The sequence below is a fragment of the Apium graveolens genome, chromosome 11 (assembly GCF_009905375.1).
Source record: "Apium graveolens cultivar Ventura chromosome 11, ASM990537v1, whole genome shotgun sequence".
Classification (NCBI taxonomy): domain Eukaryota; kingdom Viridiplantae; phylum Streptophyta; class Magnoliopsida; order Apiales; family Apiaceae; genus Apium; species Apium graveolens.
In genome coordinates this window covers 150,188,706-150,198,639 of record NC_133657.1, presented here as the reverse complement: position 1 = coordinate 150,198,639, position 9,934 = coordinate 150,188,706, and the positions used below count along the sequence as shown (strand labels likewise).

The 9,934-nt window shown below is 36.1% G+C and overlaps 1 long non-coding RNA gene across 1 annotated transcript; it reads left to right on the top strand.

Annotated features, from left to right (window-relative positions):
- The first annotated feature begins 9,034 nt into the window (after positions 1-9,034).
- LOC141697263 (uncharacterized) lies at positions 9,035-9,596 on the top strand. Its single transcript, XR_012564658.1, has 3 exons — positions 9,035-9,200; positions 9,287-9,379; positions 9,509-9,596. It is a non-coding gene; the product is annotated as an uncharacterized LOC141697263 (long non-coding RNA).
- Positions 9,597-9,934: the final 338 nt, after the last annotated feature.

Here is a 9,934-nt window from a genome sequence, read left to right as displayed (position 1 = left end):
ATGAGGTTGGGAGCATTCTTTAGAGGCATATGTTGAAAAGTCATTGAATTAGAAGATGTTGAAAAATTGTAGAAGGAAATAATCGAGATACTTTGTGAGCTTGAAATGATTTTTCCACCTGCATTTTTCGATATAATGGTTCACTTACCAATTCATTTGTGCAAGGAAATAGAATTTGGTGGACCGGTGCACTTAAGGTGGATGTTTGGAATTGAACGGTATTTGTGCAAATTGAAGTCATATGTTCAGAATCGGAGTAAACCTGAAGGGTGCGTAGCAGAGGGCTACTTGGTAGAAGAATGCCTTACATTTTGCTCTAGATTTTTTGATGAGCAGTCTAAGAGTGGGACCGATACCAAGGACAGTCATATAGATGGTGGATATCCTATCGGGTCTCGGAGAAGCAGAGAAGGAAAGTCTATACATCTGGAGAACAAGACATGGACAAATGCTCATCGGTATATATTATTCAACTGTGAAAACGTGGAAATCGAAAAGCTAAAAGAGTAAGTTTTAATTAACAACCAAAAATCAAGATTAATTAAAAAAACTTTAAGACATTATAATATTGTGCTAACTTGCTGCTAATCCAATTGTAGTGAACACCATACCCTTGTTCAAAAAGATGACAAATTAAAGAGGTATAAGCGTGAAAGAATGCATACAACTGACTTTCAAAAGTGGTTGAAATATGTGGTTCAAAAAAGAGATGGAATTTCACTGGAATTGTCCTCGTTGGCAAGGGGGCCTCTTCGTTCGGCAAAGAGATTTACAGGTTACAATGTGAATGGATATAGATTTCACAACAAGCTCAGAGATAGTAGGTGTATGACGCAAAACTCTGGTGTGTTCCTCACTGCCTTAACCACCAGTTTTGCGAGTGCAAAAGATAAGAACCCAATAGTTGGGGATGTGGGATACTACGGTGCAATTGAGGAGATTATTGAAGTGGACTACTGGGGTGCGGTGTCAGTAGTACTTTTTAGGTGTTGTTGGTACCAAAAAGCTGGGGATTACTATGGGTTAGCAAGAGTGAACTTTAGTAGGTTATGTCAAAAGGAAGATCCCTTTGTCCTCGCTACATAAGTACAACAGGTCTTCTATATTGAAGATCCCACTGAAAAGAATTTACAATTTGTTCTTCAGAAATATCCAAAGGATCAATACTCTGAAGTAGAAGAAGTGTGTGACATAGGTTATATCCCGCGAGTTGACATACCTGATACATTCACTTGGTCCAGAGATGATGTCCCGAAAAAACAATTTCGTGTTACACCTAATGAAGACCTGGATGATATTGATATATGACATTGCACTGATTTATAATTTGTTTATGTAATTGGTACTTAGAGTTTGCTTTGTAATTTGTTAGTTGAATGAGTTGGTCTGTAATCTATTTTGAACTTGAGTTTAACTTGAGTTGGTTTGTAACTTGAGTAGTAATTTATTTGGAACTTGCGTTGGTTTGTAATGTATTTGTCTATTTTCTACATGAGCCTCAATTAGTTTCTTTTTTTTTAATTTGTAACATCTAGGACTTGTATTTATATCACTGACAATTTGTTTGTACTTTTTAATTTTCAGGATGGCAAGTACAGATTATGTTCTCAGGTTCTTTCACAAGGGAACTTTTACAAAATCCAAATATGTCGGTGGGACCTATAAAGTGATTTTGGAGTATGTTGATGCAGACCGAGTCTCATACACGGTTTTCATGGAGTATGTGCTAGATGTGTTGAAATACAAGGAAATTGGTGGTGTTTATGTGAAGAAGGTTCCTTCAGGTTGGCACTTGATTCAGTCCGATGCTGACTTAACTGCATTCCTAAGCAAAGTTGAAGGTGAAAGGTTGGATTTTTATGTCGATGATGTGGTTGACCAATCTGTAGAGGCTAAGCAACAGGTTCAGCCCCATGTAGTTGTGCGACCAAGAACACAATTTTTTGAAGGTAATAGATTTTCATGTTGATGATGCATTCAATTTGTGCATATTAAAATGTTACATATTGTTAAACTGTTATTGCACCAACAGGTCTACAAGCAAAATGAAATTTTGTGACAGTGGATGCCTTGCAGAAACAGAGGACAAGTCGCTGATTGGCTCTTGAAAATTTGCAGGTAATTTTTCTTTATGTTTTCATGTAATTACTCTTATCAGTTATGCCTTGGATCTAATTATTATTTGATCCCTTTTTTTCAGGTAACAGATTATGAGAGGAAAAGAATGTTGCAGATTGAAGAAAATAAAAAGAAGTTGAAGGAGTTGGGAATAAATACGGAGAAAGATAAGAAAGGCACAAAAATCACTCCACCTGATGATGATGAGGAAGTTGATAGGGAGTGCATTCCCGAACATGAGAGCTTGTCCGATGCAGAAGAAGAAGATGTGCGAGTTGTTACAAAGAAAGCTGAGCAAGTTGGTAACAAGAAAGCAAAAAATAAAAAGGTGACCATTCCGGTGAAAAGACAGAACACACGTTCAAGGGCCACAACTCCTACTGAACCCACTAAAAAATCACCCCAACAACCAACTCGAGAATTAACCCCTCCACTGCCACCTCCCCCTCCCTTACGTGAAGTTACATCACCATTCTTCCCATTGAAAGTGGCTCCTGCCAAAAAATTCAATAATTTAGGAATTGGTACGATGGAAGCTTATGTTTTAATGAAAGAATGTCAAAAGAACCTTGAAAAAGATAAAGGGCTAGGGGATGCTGGTGGTCAAACATCTGAGCCACAACCTGATGAGGAACTGAGTGATGATAATTTAGGAGGTCAATTTCTATTTCTTGATTTTGGCTTAATTCTATTGTTAATTTTTTTCTTGATTTAATTGGCATTCAACTATTAATTAAGTGTTTTGTAATATATTTAGGTGCACCCAAGAATAGAAAGCGTCGAGGACCTACATTCATGAATGACGTTTACAGAAGAAGGCCTGATGAAAGAAAGGTCATTAAACTGAATTGCGAGCTTCAGACCATCGCTGATGATGACAAGGTCCTCTTTGAATTTACCAACTTTTTAGGTACGTTGGCTAGGCAGTCTGTCCCACTTGATTGCCTCTTTTGGCATAAATTTCCTGAACAGCAGAAGGAAGAGCTCTTGAGTTTTGTTAAGGTAAACCGGAAACATAAACACGATAATTTACTATGGTATATTTTGTACTGTCTTTAGGTTTAGATCGAGTTGCACTAATTTTAACAAATGTTGCTAGTCAGAATATGATATTCCTGAGGAAGGAAGGACGTACACATTGCGAACAATTTGTGCTTTGTCACTACAAGAATAATGTCAATAGACATCACACATTAGACATCGGTTAACTTTGCCACTGATGTTAAAAAGAGTATTGACATCACCCCGTGTTTTTGTGATGTCTTTGTTCTTTGTAGACATCGGTTATAATTAAACCGATGTCTAAAATTCACCAAAAAAAAAACAAAATTCGCGCCCACCATTTCTTCCCCCGTTAGTGAAATTTCATTCAGTTTTTAGTTCTACATTCCCCCAATCCCAAAATTCTCCCCCCTTAACCAAATTTTGGTTCCCCCCAAATCAATCTTCAGACACAAAATCAAAACAAAAAATCAAAACTAAAAACTAAAAAACAGAAAACTGTTCTCTCTCTCTCAAACCTGTCTCTCTCTCTCGAACCCCTCTCTCTCACCTCTCTCCCCTCACAATCTCTCTGAACTCCGGCCATCATCTCACCATCATAATCTCTCGAACCTCTCTCTCTCTCTCTCTCTGAACCTCTCTCCGCTCTGAATCTCTCCGTTAAGCCTCTTTCGTTTAACCTCTCTACTTCGGTAAGTGTTGTATCTTCTTGAATCGAACTGGTCTTCTCTGCATGAAGACCAGTTTTAAAAGTTGAGGATTTTTAAATTCAAAACCCTAATTTTGTAAATTGGGGTCTTTTCTAATTCGAAACCCTTATTTTTTTATTAATTTAGTGTCAAATCTTGTTGCTAATACTTTTCTTCTTGTTGTATACAGGACCTAATCTGAGAAAAAGATTTAAAGCTTTAGGTAATTTGGATTTTTTAGTTGTACATTTATATTTTTGTTTATTTTTTTTTATTTTTATAAATTAGGTTTTCATTTGTTTGTAATGTTGTGATTTGTTTTTGCAGGACATTAATGTTGTTTGATTTTTCGATCTTCGGTGAGTTTTCTTCTCCAACTCTGTTTTGTACGCTTATACATTTGATTTGTTTTGTTAATTTTCATAGTATGTTTTTTTTCTATGTGCTATGCAGTTGGTTCTTATGTTGATCTATGTATTGTGTATAATATGCATTATGTATTATATGAAATCTCAGTTTTGTTTTCTTTGCAATTATGTGCAGGAGAATTCATTTTGGTATTAGTATGTTATATTTAAATGTAGTCGTGTTCTGAATTTTGGATGCAAGTGTGTGGTTAATTTAGTGATTGTGTATGCAAATGTTTAGTTGAAAATAGTACATTTATAATTTGATAATCTGCATCCGTGATCTGACTATTATACTATGGTTAATTATATAGTGATTATATATTAAGTACCGAATGACTAGTTAATATATAGTACTAGTACTATAATTAAATGTATAATATGAATTACGTAATGCATTACAAATCGATTCATATCATATTATAATAAAATATATAACATTAAAATATATAATATGCATTATGTATAATATGAATTCTCAGTTTTCTTATGTTGTTTATAGTCTGCCCTATGTGTGGATGTCATACTTAAAATCAAGTTAGACTTCTAAAATAAATATTAGGCTTATAAAATAAATATAAGCCTTATACTGAATTTTTTAGTGACATACCAGGTGGTTTTAAATGGATAGGTCTTGGATAAAAGCCGATAGGGATTCTCTACAGTATGAAATTGGTGTTGAAAACTTCTTGATATTTGCCGAGGAAAATGCTAAAAACCCCAAGAAAATTCCTTATCCTTGTGCACAGTGCTCTAACTTCAAAAAGTTTTCTGTGAATATAATCAGAGGTCATCTTTATGAATTAGGGTTTAGTTTAGGATATTCTGATTGGATTTGGCATGGAGAAAACCATGATAATAGTACTAGGTCATCTGTTGGTAGTACTTGTCCTCCCTCGAAGCCCATACCAATTTCAGAAACATTTAACGTGTGTGAAGCAGCCTATAGTAGGGAAGATTGTGATAAAGAGTCAGATAACTATAAGAGGTTTGTTGCCGATGCAGAACAACCTCTGTTTGAGGGAAGTGAGTGTACTAAACTGGAGTCGGTCTTAAAATTACTTAATTGGAAGGCTAGGTTTGGAGTTTCCGATAAAGCTTTTACTGATCTGCTTCAATCAATTGGATCAATTCTTCATAAAGATAATCTGCTTCCGTCTAATATATATGAAGCCAAGAAAACATTGACTGATTTAGGCCTCGAGTATATTAAATTCCACGCTTGTCCAAATGACTGCGTATTATACAGGGGTCCAATTCTCGAGTCTTCTTCCGAGTGTCCCAAATGCCATCTCTCTCACTGGAAAGTTGGGAAAGATGGTCAAGTTAGGGTAAATGTGCCTGCTAAGGTTATGTGGTATTTTCCGATAATCCCCAGATTTAAAAGAATGTTTAAATCTTCATCTATTGCTGAATTAATGAGTTGGCATGCAAATAATCGATCCAAAGATGGAAAGATGCGTCACCCCTCTGATTCTCCTTCTTGGAGAAATGTAGATTGTAGGTGGCCTGAGTTTGGTAGCGAGGCAAGAGATATACGTTTAGGATTAGCGGCAGATTGTATAAATCCACACAACAATGGATTAAATAATCGGTACAGCTGCTGGCCAGTTATGTTAGTAACATATAATCTTCCTCCATGGTTATGCATGAAGAGGAAGCTTATGATGTTAACAACATTAATTTCAGGCCCACAAGAGCCTGGTAATGATATTGACGTATATCTCCAGCCACTGATCGACGATTTAAAAAAATTGTGGGAGGAAGGTTAACCAAACGTGTACGATGTCCATACCAAATCCTTTTTCACTCTAAAGGCAATCTTGATGTGGACAATAAATGACTTTCCGGGATATGGAAATTTGTCGGGGTGCATTAATAAGGGTTATAGGGCCTGTCCAGTATGCGGTGATCAGACCGTGGCTAAATATCTAAGTCGTAGTAGAAAAATGAGCTACCAAGGACATCGTCGGTATTTAGATCTTTATCATCCGTATAGGAGACAAAAGACAGCTTTTAATGGAGAACAAGAATTCGGTTGTGCACCTGAACCACTTAGCGGAGAGGAAGTGTTGGGGCAACAACAGCAACTTAGGTTCAGTTTTGGAAAGGGGGGAAGCCAAAAAAGGTGGAGTCTCCATGGAAAAAATAGTCAGTTTTTTTTGAGTTAGAGTATTGGAAGTTTCACCATGTTCGACATTGTTTAGATGTCATGCACGTCGAAAAGAACGTGTGTGATAATATAATTGGGACACTTCTACACATGAAATTCAAGAGTAAAGACAGTCTTGCCTCGCGTCTTGATTTGGTTGACATGGGAATACGGCCTGATTTAGCTCCAGAAGTAGGTGAGAAAAGAACATACCTACCTCCTGCCCCTTATACTCTCTCCCGGAAAGAAAAAAAAATAATATTGGCATCATTGTACGACATGAAACTTCCATATGGACATGCTTCAAATATAAGAAATTGTGTATCGATGATTGATATGAAGTTGTATGGTTTAAAGTCCCATGACTGCCATATCCTTCTCCAACAACTACTACCTGTTTGCATTCGTTCAGTGCTTCCGAAAAATGTTAGGGTTAGTATCATAAGATTGTGTTTTTTCTTCAACTCTCTGTGCAACAAAGTTGTAGATGTGTCAAAGTTGAATAAATTACAAGCAGATGTGATATTGACCCTGTGTGAGTTAGAGAAGATATTCCCTCCGTTATTTTTTGATGTTATGATACATCTTATGGTCCACCTAGTAAGGGAACTGCGATTATGTGGACCGGTTTTTTATAGATGGATGTTTCCATTTGAACGCTTTAATAAAATATTGAAGAGTTATGTAAGAAACCGATTCTATCCAGAAGGTTCTATAGCTGAAGGTTACCTCAAAGAAGAGTCAATAGAATTTTGCAGTGAGTTCTATAGAGGGAGTAGTAGAACAAACGGTCTTCCGAAAGATGAAGAAAAATTTCTGGTCCAATCGGTGGTGTGACTATGAAGTCAGTTGCGGAAAAAGAACGAGATGAGGCTCATCTTTCAGTTCTTCGTAATAATTCGGAAGTGGAACCATATGTTATGTAAGTAAAACATAAAAAGTATACATATAATTGTTAAAGTTGTATTTGGTATAGTTTAGTCGAATTTGATGTAAGTAATTTCAGGTTGCATAAAAAATATTTGGAAGAGATTTATCGAGGGAAAAAGAAGAGTGTACAGTGGCTATTGGGAGAGCACAATCGACAATTTGCCGATTGGTTTGAACAAAAAGTTGGTTTACATTATTTTTCCTTCTTTTTTATTTTTATAAGTCGTGTTTTTAAATTTGTAGCCACTTATATGCATCAATAAATTATATGTAGGTCAGTACAGAAATGAGGGAGAATGCGTAAGCCGTATCTGAAACTATAAGATGGTTGGCTGGGAAACCTTCATTTTCAGTTTTGACTTACGAAAGTTATGCTGTTGAAGGGGTCTGATACCACACAAAGGATCGAGATAATGCAAGGGTAGTTCAGAATAGTGGTGTGTCATTAGTTGCGAGGACAGTCCAAGTCTCTAGTGCTAAGGACATGAATCCTATAGAGAGTGATTTAAAATTTTATGGGGTGATCAGGGAAATATGGGAATTAGACTACCACGCATTCAAGGCCCCTCTGTTTTTATGTACATGGGCAGCAAGTGACAAAGGTGTCAAGTCCGATGATCTTGGTTTCACCCTTGTCAACTTCAATCGACCAGGTCACAAAAAGGACAAATATGTCTCTGTTGACCAAGTCAACCAAGTATTTTATATTGAGGATCCAGTTGATGCTAATTGGTCCGTTGTGTTATCGGCGACAACTCGAGACTGTCATGATGTTTACAATGAAGATGCTCCTGAAGACACCTCCTGGAACCCTCCCCCATTCTGTTCTAATATCCCTATATGTGACCCTGCTAAAATTGATGATGCAAGTGTTTGTAATAGAAGAGAAAATGTTGAGGGTATATGGGTCAAAAAGTTATAGGAGTCTAGCTATATATTCTCCTTATTTGTAATTTTTCTTGTTATTTGTAATTTTTCTTGTTATTTGTAATGTATCTTGTGATCTCTGTTTTCTTGTAATTTTTCAATGTAGTTATAGAAGTCTATCTGTAATTTTTCTTGACAATTAAATGAGAATTTTGTTTAATTTTCTGCATATCTGTTAGACATTATACCATGAACTGTGTAGTTGTTCTAATCTGTTAAATATTAGTTAATTTTTCAGATTAGAGGAAGAGGAAAGAATGGCACCAAAAAAGCAAATGCGAAAGCAATCAGAAAAGACTGCATCACAGAATCTTAGCGGTGGAAGCCCCAAGCGGCTGGAGGATGTTCCGAACAATGATGAAAACAATGAAGGGCATGCATCGGAATCTCAACCGACTAACTCAGAACAGACAAATACTACAACTAATACTGCTACAAGGAAGTCTGGGGGTAAGCGAGGCGTATGCGCAATGTACAAAGCGATTGTCAAGAAAGCTCGCGGGAAGAAAGTTAAAGTCACTGCCAATGAACGGGGGATTCCTAATGGGGAAACTAGAGCCCGTTTACAGTCTTACATTGGTATGTTGGCTAGGACTACGATTCCAATTGACATTCCTACGTGGCCAAATGTAGACCCTGAATTAAAATCAAAGCTTTGGTTAGATCTCCAGGTACTAGATCAATTGTAAAAAATTATTATCAAATATAGATCTTGAATATAAGTTTTTCCTGTTATGATTTTGTGAACTTGTGTTTTTTCAGGTTACCTTCAAAGTTAAACTAGAAATTGAAAACATGGTCCTAAAGTCAGCAGGCTCTAAATGGCGACAGTTTAAGACTGATTTGACGAGAAAGTATGTGCTACCATTTATTGGAGAAAAGAAGAAGCTGAGTAAGCCGCCAAGAGGCTATGGCTATGTTAGTAAGGCAACCTGGAAAAGGTTTGTGAGACAGAGGACTGATTCTAAGTGGAAGGTATGTTTTAATTCTGTAATATATGATTTTGGTGATTTTTTTGCATCGTCTGTTGTAATTTTTGTAATCTTGTGACATGTTTTTAGGAAATTCATGACACACAAAGTGAAAGAGTGTCTAAGAGAAAATATCATCACCGGTTGTCAAGAAAGGGCTACATCGGTTTAAAAGAAGATGAGGTAAGAAAAGTTCATTTAATTGTATAACTGTATTTAATTTATAATAGGTCAGTCCATAATAAATTAGAGTCCTACATTTTTTATCCCTGGAGTTATTTGTATTACTGTATTTTATTTTATTTGTAACAGATAAAAAAAGGAAGGTTGAATCCGGGAGAAGAACCGGATAGAGCGATTTTTTGGCAAAAGGCTCGTAAGCGGAAAAACGGACAAGAGGTCGAAGAGGTCGATGAAGATTTGGCTGTTGTATGCGATAAAATTGTAAGTTTTAATTTTGGTTAAATTACATTAAAGTAGGCGAATCAGTAAAATTAGGACGACATAAATCAGTAAAGTAGGCGAATCAGTATAAATAGGACCCTGTCAATGTTTTAGTTAATTGGTCTTTAATCATAATGATTACAATTATGCGAAATAATTATTATTTATCTTTTTTTGAAAACTAGTTAACTCCATTTTGGTTAATTTATTTTCTTGTTAACAGAACGCATTGTTGGAAAAAAAGAAGGGTGAGTTTCAGTTTTCTGGTGCTGAAGATGTTCTGACAACGGCTTT